This window comes from Lactuca sativa, chromosome 1, assembly GCF_002870075.4.
Source record: "Lactuca sativa cultivar Salinas chromosome 1, Lsat_Salinas_v11, whole genome shotgun sequence".
Lineage (NCBI taxonomy): Eukaryota > Viridiplantae > Streptophyta > Magnoliopsida > Asterales > Asteraceae > Lactuca > Lactuca sativa.
The window spans coordinates 105613401-105624222 of record NC_056623.2 but is presented as its reverse complement, the minus strand read 5'-3'; the positions used below and the strand labels follow the sequence as shown (position 1 = coordinate 105624222).

General features: G+C 33.7%; 1 pseudogene; it reads right to left on the bottom strand.

The window, feature by feature from the left end:
* Positions 1-590: 590 nt before the first annotated feature.
* On the bottom strand, positions 591-2080 carry LOC111879249 (F-box/FBD/LRR-repeat protein At1g13570-like; annotated as a pseudogene).
* Positions 2081-10822: the final 8742 nt, after the last annotated feature.

Sequence of the window (10822 nt, the reverse complement as noted above, 5' to 3'; positions counted from 1 at the left end):
TCTTGAAGCAAGGTACTGATTTGGAATTACAAAACACTTGTATAAAATATACAGGTTATATTTTGATATTCCATGGTTGATTATGTGAAAGAAACCCCATTCTTTGCAGACTAAAGAGAGGATAGGGAGGGATGAAGGGGTTATATATAGATTTTGATACATCAAAAACAAAGAAGTTCTATTGAAATAAAGTAGACTGGATTGAAACTTGAAAAATAAACACCGAAAGTTGTTTTAAAGAAAATGTTAGATTGCACCAAGCTTATAAACTAGTTTCTAGGAGATAAACTTTATATTTTATCTTAATAACCATAGACAATTTTAATTTTAAATTATTCGAAAGTACCTATTCTTACGGTTAGAATGTCATGCCTCTAGTTATAAAACAAAGTCAATGAAGACTCTGTTTGATTGGCTTTTATGATTAAAACAAAGCCAATGAAGATGATTATGGGAACAGGAAAGCCAAAATATGTATAATCATGGAGGGAATTAGCATTTTAAACAATCACCTCTTTCATAAACAACCAAATGTAAATGAAAATTTTCCAGATAAACAGTTCAGTAAGGTTGACATAAAAGAACTAAAGAATACTACAATTGGTTGAACATTTTTGCTTTTGTTGAGGCTCGAGGGAACTGCATAATTTTCATCGCAATTTCAAGTCTTTTTTGAACATTAGAAGCTCTACTTATTTTAATGGTAAACTTCTGGAGAGAAGGGGAATGAGCAAGAAGAAGCTTTATAAAAAGCAGTTCCGGTTTTGATCCTTCTAAATATCTTATCTCCACAGTTGTTAGTCGACACAATTTATAGTCCAAGGAGTTTGGAGATTTCAAACTACTTGACGCAGGCCCGATGTCAGCTTGAGGCTCCTAAAATAGCATAAAAAATTCAACCACACTTTAGCTTCCAACTCGTGTATCGTATAACCAATATATATATATATATATATATATATATATATATATATATATATATATATATATATATATATATATATATATATATATATATATATATATATATATATATATATATATATATACACACACAATTTACCATCTCCAAGTTCACAGTCAGTGTTTCAAGATTTGGTGAGTTCCGAAGCAAACAAAGAGCACCATGAAGCTGATCCAAGTCCCCAAATTGAAATTTTCCGAACCACAAATGCCTTAAACTATTAACTGGATGTGGAAACCACGTTGGAATATTTTCTGCAGTAAACATCTATGAGGTGAAAGTTAGATTTTAACTTGCCTAAATAGCATGAAAATCACATTTGAGATAAATAGTAGTACATCTTTGTGCAAACTCTTTTTGAGAATTATACCTTGAGGAACTGAGCATCGATATAAAAAAAACGAATTTTGGTCAAGTTACTTAACAATGTGGCCAACATGGCATCAGGACAAGCAATGACAGTTAAATTCCTCAGTTTTGTAGCCTTGATGTTGAAATTGTAGACATTTGTGCATGAATACAGGGAAAACGTCTTTAGCTGTGGTAGGTTGACCTTAGTTCCACACAAGTTAGCCCCAAAATCAATATCCTTCAGAAGAAGTTTTTCAAGGTTGAGAAATCCTTCAAACTCAAGTGGTGGCTTAAAGAAACAATTTTCCAGTTCCAACTTTGTCAACTCAAGACAATAAAACACATAAGAAGGAAGTCCATAACGTTGATTTGAACTAGTAAGAATGAGTTCCCTGACTCCATTTCTTGATGAGAGTAGCATCCATTGATCGACTTCTTGGAAGCTATCAACAGACATGTTGGTATATGGAGATGAAATTTCAAGATAGGACCTTTGTGAAGGGTCAATACTTGATTTATGATTTTTATAAACTCATTATGACCAAAAGCTTCATTTTTTGCAAATTTGTTTGAGAACTGCTTATCAAAAACCAGAGCCCGTATCTCTGTCCATTTGTACCTCCATTTTTTTGATATGATGCTTGTCCTTACAGCATCTTCAAATGAGACCCGCTCTAGGATTGAGTCGATTAAGTGCTCTGGCAGGTTATTGATTCTGTCTTCTCCAACACAAGTTTCAGACCTCCTTTTATAATTCTCTGTCATTAGATTCAGAAATAAAAAGGGGACTTGGTTATTTCAAGAAAAATGGAAATCAATAAGTAACACAGAACAAGTTGACATTTCTGATACTCTTCTTAGTATCCTTTTATTATCAAAGGAGGTTTTCGGTGTGGTCACATAACTCATGAGAAAGAAATTGTTTTATTTACATATGATTTAGTAACTGTAAGTATTTTTTAGTAAATGTAAGTCAAAAAAATAGTATTTTGTAACCTTATTAGATGATAATCCAAGTGTCTTACAGAATTGAAATCCCAAAATAGAGTTTACGTATTCAACTTGAATGTACAAAGCAATCATAAACATCATGATTCAAACACAATCTCTCAAATAAGTTGATATAGCAGTAAAAGGATATCGAAATGTCCCATACGACTTTCAAAGAAAAAAAACATGAATGTTAACGCCTTAATGGAGAAGAAACCTACCCATCGTACCCTCTGCCGACCATCTGCGGTAAAATGACACAGAGTTAGGGTTTAATCTTTACCGCCCACGGCCCTAAATTAACTATAGAGTATATTTAGTAATTTACATCATTAGTTCTTTTTTGGTTTTACATCGTTCATTCTTGTGGTATTATTTTATGGCAGCAATTGTCCTTAAAACGTCAAAACTAATTTTTGGTTGTTTCTTTTAATAGAATGATGAATTTGTGTGTGTGTATTTAATTTTTTTTTTTTAATTTGTTAATCTTTTACAGTAAATTACACAAATAGTTCCTATGGTTTGGAGTAATTTATTGCATCTTTGGTCCTATCAACCATAAAAGTAACATTTGTATTATTTCGTTTATCATTTTTAAATTAAAAAAATAGAAAAAGTTTAAAACACACCCCCCCCCCCCCCCCCCCCCCGCCTCCACATTTTATCCCCACCCACCCTCTCCTTTTACATTCTAAAACATTTTTCCGACAACAGAACACTAACACTTTTCAAGAGAGAGACACCACCTCATCGACGACTATGTGAGCTTTCTTCGTCTTATCCTCTCTTCCGAATCTCCATTCTAATTCCAATATTTTTTATGGGAAATTAGAATGAAGCTAAACACGCAAATTTCGAAGGTATGTGGGAGATTCAACAGATTTTTCCGGAGAAAAAAGAAGGATCGACGAAGGTAAGAAATTTCCTGTTCTTGATCCTCTATTTTCTCACCGTTAAGTTTGATTCTAACCCTCAAGATGTTGGTCTTAATTTTAGTTTGATTTTGATCTCTCTTTAGTGGGGGGTTTAGTTTTGGTAGGAAATTTGGTTTTTCTTGTTGCAAAATTTATGGTTTATCAAGCTACGAATCTCGGTTTCAATTGGCAAAGTCAAATATTTTCATATCGATGTGGGTATGGTGGTGAGTATTGGACGTTCATTCAGGACTTGATCGAATCTTTGTGACTTTTCAGGGATGAAAAGAAAGATGTGTAACATCTCCTTTTTTCTTGTATGTTAATATTTCTGTATTTTTATTAGAGTAAATTACTAAAACCATCCTTATGGTTTGGTCAAAATTACACGTTTGGTCCCTGATCTTTTTTTGCGCTCGGATCGACCATGTGGTTTGATTTTGTTGCGATTTTTGTCCCTATGGTTTGGTTCAAATTTCACGTTTAGTCCCTAACTTTATGTATGTAAGGGACGAAAAACGTAACAAAATCAAACTACAACGACGACCTGAATGCAAAAAAAAAATAGGGACCAAACTTACAATTTTGACCAAACCATAAGGACTATTTTAGTAATTTACTCTATTTATTATTTAATTTAATTATTTTAATTTTAAAAACAAAGAAAACAACATAATAACCTAAACTGAAATAGAAATGGAGAGAAGGGGTTGAAAGGAGCATGTTTGAAACTTAAATTGTTAGACTACTTGAAACTTAGGGACCATTTGTGTCAAATTTGCCAAAATGAAATGCTGTTTTAAAAAATTCATAATAAATAGTGAAAATCGTAGTGTAATATATCAATATGTCCCTCAAAAGTTATAATGTTGAACTTTCGTTGTAAGGAATAATGATACATAAATGATGGTTTTGAGGAGGCTAAGGTAGTCTCGAACAGAGTTCTGTTTTGGTGTTTTGGGGCATATTCTAGGAAAATAAACCAAACAACTAATATATATATATATATATATATATATATATATATATATATATATATATATATATATATATATATATATATATATATATATAAAAGAATCAGTGGCGGATCCAGAAAGAAAGTCAAGGGTTATAAAAAAATTTTAAGGGTTGCACTATTAGAAAAAAAAAAAAAAAAACATCATTTCTGAAGGTAGTTTCCGTCACAAAATCACCAATAGAGTGACGAATTTACACAAAATTCACAAGTATCAGACTTTGTGATGGATTGCTAACGGATTTGTGATTGATTTCCAACGGATTTGTGACGAATTTTTACTAAATTTACATTTGACGGGAAAATTTGAGGGGTAGCCCGTGCTACCCCATGCTACAACATAAATCCGCCCATGAAAAGAATAGTTTTAATCTACTTTTAACATGTGTCACCTTACTAATTAATATATATTTTATTTTTCTTTTGTCATGTATCACCTTATTAGGCCTCTTAATTAATAAATGTCACTTGTCAACCTATTAATTCTCTATTTCAAATTTTAAAATTTAAATTTCTCACTCTAATTATATTAAACTAATAACATTATAATAATAATTAAAATAAAATTAATACAAATTATAAGTTAATATAATTTCATGTATTTATTTAAATTAACGATTATAATTTTATATAACTAAAAAAATATCTCTTAATTAATATTTTATTCAAAATAATTGATTAATAATTTTGAGTTCTCACTATAAAAGTTTAATTAATTTTCTAACAGTGGTTCACACAGGTATATATATATATATATATATATATATATATATATATATATATATATATATATATATATATATATATATATATATATATATAATATGTGTGAAACCTGTGTAATACACGAGTTGATTAAAAAAATAATTATATATAAAAATATGAATATTAAGTATTTTTTTTAAGAAAACATTAAATATCAATGTGTAAAAATTAAATATTTTTTAAAGTGAAATTTCAAGATATATACAAAAAAAATGATGAATAAATAAATAACTCAATTTATACTAATAAACAACATAAAAATAATTATATTTTGGCCACATAACCATTTGTCTGGTTTATCAATGAAAAAGAACAAAGTTTGATTATTTTTTACATGTAGACCATTTTGCTTAAAATGACAATGAACTTTGAAAGAAAAATATCAATTTTATATATTGAAGGAAACATATTAAAATTTAAAAATATAAGGAAACTAAGTAATGACACATTTATTACTTTCTATAATCTAAAAATTAGAATAGTTAAGTAACAAAATCAAAAATTACCACAAAATTGTTGGATTAGTGTCTAAGCCCGTAACCATATTTGGTAAATACTTGACCCGGTTGTACATGGTCCTTTTGGGTTGCCTTCACCAAAGCAACTTGACTGGAGAAATAAATAGAGAAAGAGGTTTTATTATTTATTAATATGTTATAAGAATAATATATTAAAGGAGAAATCATATTTGTTTAATTAATATTGGTCAATAATTAATTAGGAATTAATTTTGTGATCAAGTGTAATTAATTAAACTAGAGGGGCTGAATTGTAATTATGTGATAGTTACAAAATAGGGCAATGGTTATCCTTGTAGAAGGTTGGACAGATTCAAGGAATTGGATATCCTTGAAATCCTCCATATGGTCCAAGAGATAAGGGTTATCAAGAATTTTCTTATGATTGCTTGGTGGGCAAGTAACTAGATAAGGATAAGGACTGAAACCTTAATCTCAACCCTATATAAAGACCCCTAGGCCTTAAGAAATCATCCGACTTGCTTCTAAGAGATCCCTAGGCCGATTTATACATCCTCTCTTCTCTCTCTATAGCCTCTCCAATTGCTTGTGGTGTTTGTGAGCCATTAGAGGCACTACACTTGTAGTGCTTGCTTTCAAGACTTAGGGTTTGAAGATTTAAGTTGTTATTGCAATATAACAACAAGAGGTATGTAATCTAACCTTATATATGAATTTCCAAAATAGCAATCTACTTTAGGGTTTTATTTATGTGTTCATAATGTTGTATATCTAATAATGAAAGCATAGATCCAAATATTGGGTTGCATGCACACATAGGATTGTTTGTATAAAACCCATCAGTGGTATCAGAGACTTTCATTAACTTGTTTTCAATTAGTATTATTCAATTGTATGAACTTGACAAATTAGGGTTTATAGCCAATAAACCCTAGGATGCAAGAGATTTCGATATTAGGGTTTCCTAACCCTAATTTGCGAAAATCTTGAAAGGGTTTCTTTTGAACCCTTCCCTTTAATCCAAGATTTCAAAATCTAGGGTTTGCAAACCTTTAGATTTCGAGATTTGCCTCCTTCCCTAAGATAAGATCCTAAATCGTAGGGATTTGGATAATCCCATATCTTGTAATTATCTCTTAATAGTTAAATATGGTAATTAAAGATTTTGAATTATCCCCTCCCATTATTTTCGAGATTTAGAGGGATAAAAGGGATTAGGATAAGTAAATTGTTTAAATGGTAATTATCCTTTAAGATTTAATAATCCCTTATGATTTAATAATTTGAATTAATAGTTTAATTTGAGATAATTATTAAATCAAGAGTTTTAATATTTAAAATTTTAATTTAAATGGTATTAAATTTCGAAAATTTTAAATTGAAGATTAAAACCCTAGTATTTTGAAATGTTTAAAATACACCCTATACTATTATATTATTAAAAGCTTAATATATATATATATATATATATATATATATATATATATATATATATATATATATGTATAATTAAAATGCAAGTCTTACTGTTAGTAGGCCTCATTCACGAAGCCGGTCTATAAGGTGGGTATAAGGTTGCTGCCTATAAAATGACGCTTAATGGGTGTACACTCACACCCACCGCTTGCTTGACTTGTGGAGGGTCGTTAGCCGAACGGGTAGGATATGGCAATCCTCTCTTCATTAATAAGTATAATGAATCTATATAAAGTAACTAATCATTTTTTTTAAATTCTCAATCCTAGTTACTTTAGGCAAAAGTGAAATTGATGCAATCCCATGAAATTACACTTTGCACCCTTGCTAAGAAGTTAGTGGAGCGTGTGTGGTTTACCGGCACGCTAATTGGTTCTAAGAAAAGGTGGTAAAGGGTGATTCATTGTTTGTCATAGTTAGATGGAGCGTGTGTGGTTTACCGACACATTGAATAGGTGATTGTAACAATGAAGGCACCATGTAGATTTGCATGGTTATTCACACACCCACTTTATGATCCTCGGCATCCCAGTCACAAACAAGAGGGGCATATCGAGATTTAAACATGTCATTGAAAAGTTCAATGAATCTCCAAGAAAATCTAGGAATTCTCAATACATTTAAAACTTAAGCTTATGTTTTTCATGGTGAAGAATTATTGAATCGTCATTCACTTACCTACAAATTGTTTGCGTGTTGGATTACGTCATCCCTTTTCTAATATGTAAATAATGTTGTTGGATCCTAGCCCTAACTTTTCATTTTGGGTGTTTAATTAGGGATTCAATTCTAATCAAACTTTGTCCTTTCTATTTGTAGATTTCTAACGCAAAGAACGCTGCTGCTAGCTTATTCACGCTAATGAGCCTTTGTCAAAAAGTGACTTTCGATGGATTGAACTTTAGCGAATGGATAAGATACATTCGCACTATCACGCGTTACGAGGACAAAGAGTATGTTCTCCATGAGAAGCTTGAGAAGATCAATCCAGAAACTGCTACTCCCGAAGAGATGGTTGTCTTTGAGACCCATGAGCGTGATGCAACGAAAGTTCATTGCATCATGATAGCCATAATGAACTCCGACTTCCAAAAGTCCTATGAGGACATGTATCCCTATGAGATGCATATAGACTTGATGGAGAGATATCATCAAAGCGCGAGGCAAGAGCGCTATGAGATCATTACGAATATGATCACTTCTAAAATGGGAAGTGGAGAGTCTCTAACCGTGCACTTGCAAAAGATGCAAAGGTATGTTGATCGTCTTCGCAAGTTGAATGTCAACTTTGGGGATGATTTGGCTATCGACATTGTTCTTCACTCCTTTCCCTCATGCTACAACCAATTTAGGATGACCTACCATATGAACAAAGAGGAAGTCACCCTAAGCAAACTCCAAGGGCTCCTAAGGACTGCTGAGAGCAACCTAAAGGAAAAGTTTGTTGCACTAACTCCTAATCCACCCGCTGCTACTGTTTTGGCAATTGAGCAAAGAAGGGGCAAGAAGAGGAAGACTCCGTCAAAGAGCCACCATAAGGGAAAGTCCCAAGATGGTTCCTCTTCTAGTGGGACCAAGGTTGATCCTGCTAAGCCCAACCCTAGCCCAAAGGAGGCAGAGTGCCATCATTGCCACAAAATAGGGCATTGGAAGAGAAGCTGCCCGGAATATCTGCAAGCCATCAAGGATGGAAAGATCAAGCCATCTTATGCAGGTATATACACTATTAAATCTAATGATTCATCTCATGCTATTTCTTGGGTTCTTGATACAGGATGTGGTTACCACATTTGTTCTGATTTGTAGGGACTAAGAATAAATAGGGATGTCGAGCATGGAAGAATAAATCTAATCATGGGAAACAGAAGATCGTCGCCTGTCACCAAGATTGGAGTGTATTCTTTAGTGCTTAGTAATGGATTAGGTTTAGATTTAAATAATTGTTGCTACTCACTAGATATGGCAAGAAACATCATTTCTTTTCATGGCTTGTTTAGACAAGGATTTAGATATTCATTTAGTAATGAGAATGGTTCTATTTATGCTTATCTAAATGGTGTTTTATACTTTGAAGCAATGCCTTGTAATGGAATTTATGAAACTGTTATGGTTGTAGATAACCTAGGAAATGATGTGTTGTGTATGGATTCTTCCAATAGTATAGATAAAGCATCTTTGTGACATTGTCGTCTTGGACATGTCAACAAGAAGCGCATAGCCCAACTCCAAAAGGATGGAGTGTTGGAGTCATTCGACCTTAGGGAAGATGACACGTGCGAATCTTGTTTACTTGGAAAGATGACCAAGTCACCCTTCACTGGAACTTGTGAGAGGGGTGAGGGTTTATTGGATCTCATACATACCGATGTATGTGGACCCTTTAGATCCACCACAAAGGATGGAAACCGCTTATATGTGACTTTCACCGATGATTATAGTAGATATGGGTATATTTACTTAATCAAGCACAAGTCAGAAACGTTTGAAAAGTTCAAAGAATTCAAGTATGAAGTGGAGTATCAATTGGGCAGGAAAATCAAGATGCTTCGATCCGATCGAGGAGGAGAGTACCTAAGTCTTGAATTCCATGACTATCTCAAGGAATGCGGAATAGTTTCGCAATTGACGCCACCTAGGACACCGCAATTGAATGGTGTGGCAGAAAGGCGTAATCGAACCCTGTTAGACATGGTCCGTTCTATGATGAGTCGTGCTTCACTACCTATCACATTCTAGGGGTATGCCTTAGAGACTGCCGCCCATATCCTTAACCGAGTCCCTACAAAGAAGGTTGCCAAAACACCTCACGAGATGTAGACAGGGAAAGCTCCCTCGTTGGCACTTATCAAGGTTTGGGGTTGTGAAGTTTTCGTAAGACGAGATACCCACGACAAGCTCGAACCTCATAGTGAGCGATGTATTTTCATCGGCTACCCGCAGAGATCCTTTGGATATCTCTTCTATAGACCGAGTGACAATGTTGTCTTCATTGCGAGAAGAGGGGTTTTATGAGAGCGAGAACTCATAAGCCAGAGAGATAGTGGGAGGCAAATCGATCTTGAAGAGATTCAAGAATCGAGCAATGAAGGAACCTATAACACTGGCGCTCAACCCGAGGAGGAAACTCCGATTGAACCAATTGACCAATCCTTACCTCTTAGACGTTCCAAAAGAGTTAGATTTCAACCCCAGTTATATGGTTTTCATATTACTACCGAAGGGGACACGTATATTAGTGACAATACACTAGTAAATCTAGATGAACCTAACAACTATAAGGAAGCCATGGCAGGCCCAAAGTCTGCTAAATGGAAAGAGGCGATGGATAGCGAGATTCAGTCCATGTTTGATAAAAAAGTTTAGAATTTGGTTGACAATGTGCCCGGACGTAAGACGGTTGGCTGCAAATGGATCTTCAAGAAAAAGACCGACGTGGATGGGAATGTTCACACGTATAAGGCACGATTGGTGGCGAAGGGCTTTACTTAAACTCCCAGAGTTGACTATGATGAGACCTTCTCACCAGTTGCCAAGATAAAATCTATTAGGGTGATGCTAGCCATTGGTGCATTTCATGACTATGAGATATGGCAGATGGATGTCAAGACTGCTTTCCTTAATGGGAACTTGGCTGAGGATGTTTACATGGCTTAGCCAGAGGGTTTTGTCAATACGAAGCATCCCAATAAAGTGTGCAAGATTGAGAAGTTCATTTATGGACTTAATCAAGCATCTCGCAGATGGCATCTTTGCTTCGATGAGAAAGTCAAAGAGTTTGGATTTGTATGAAGCGAAGATGAATCATGTGTATATGTCAAGGCCAGTGGGAGTATAGTTAGCTTCCTCGTTTTGTATGTTGATGACA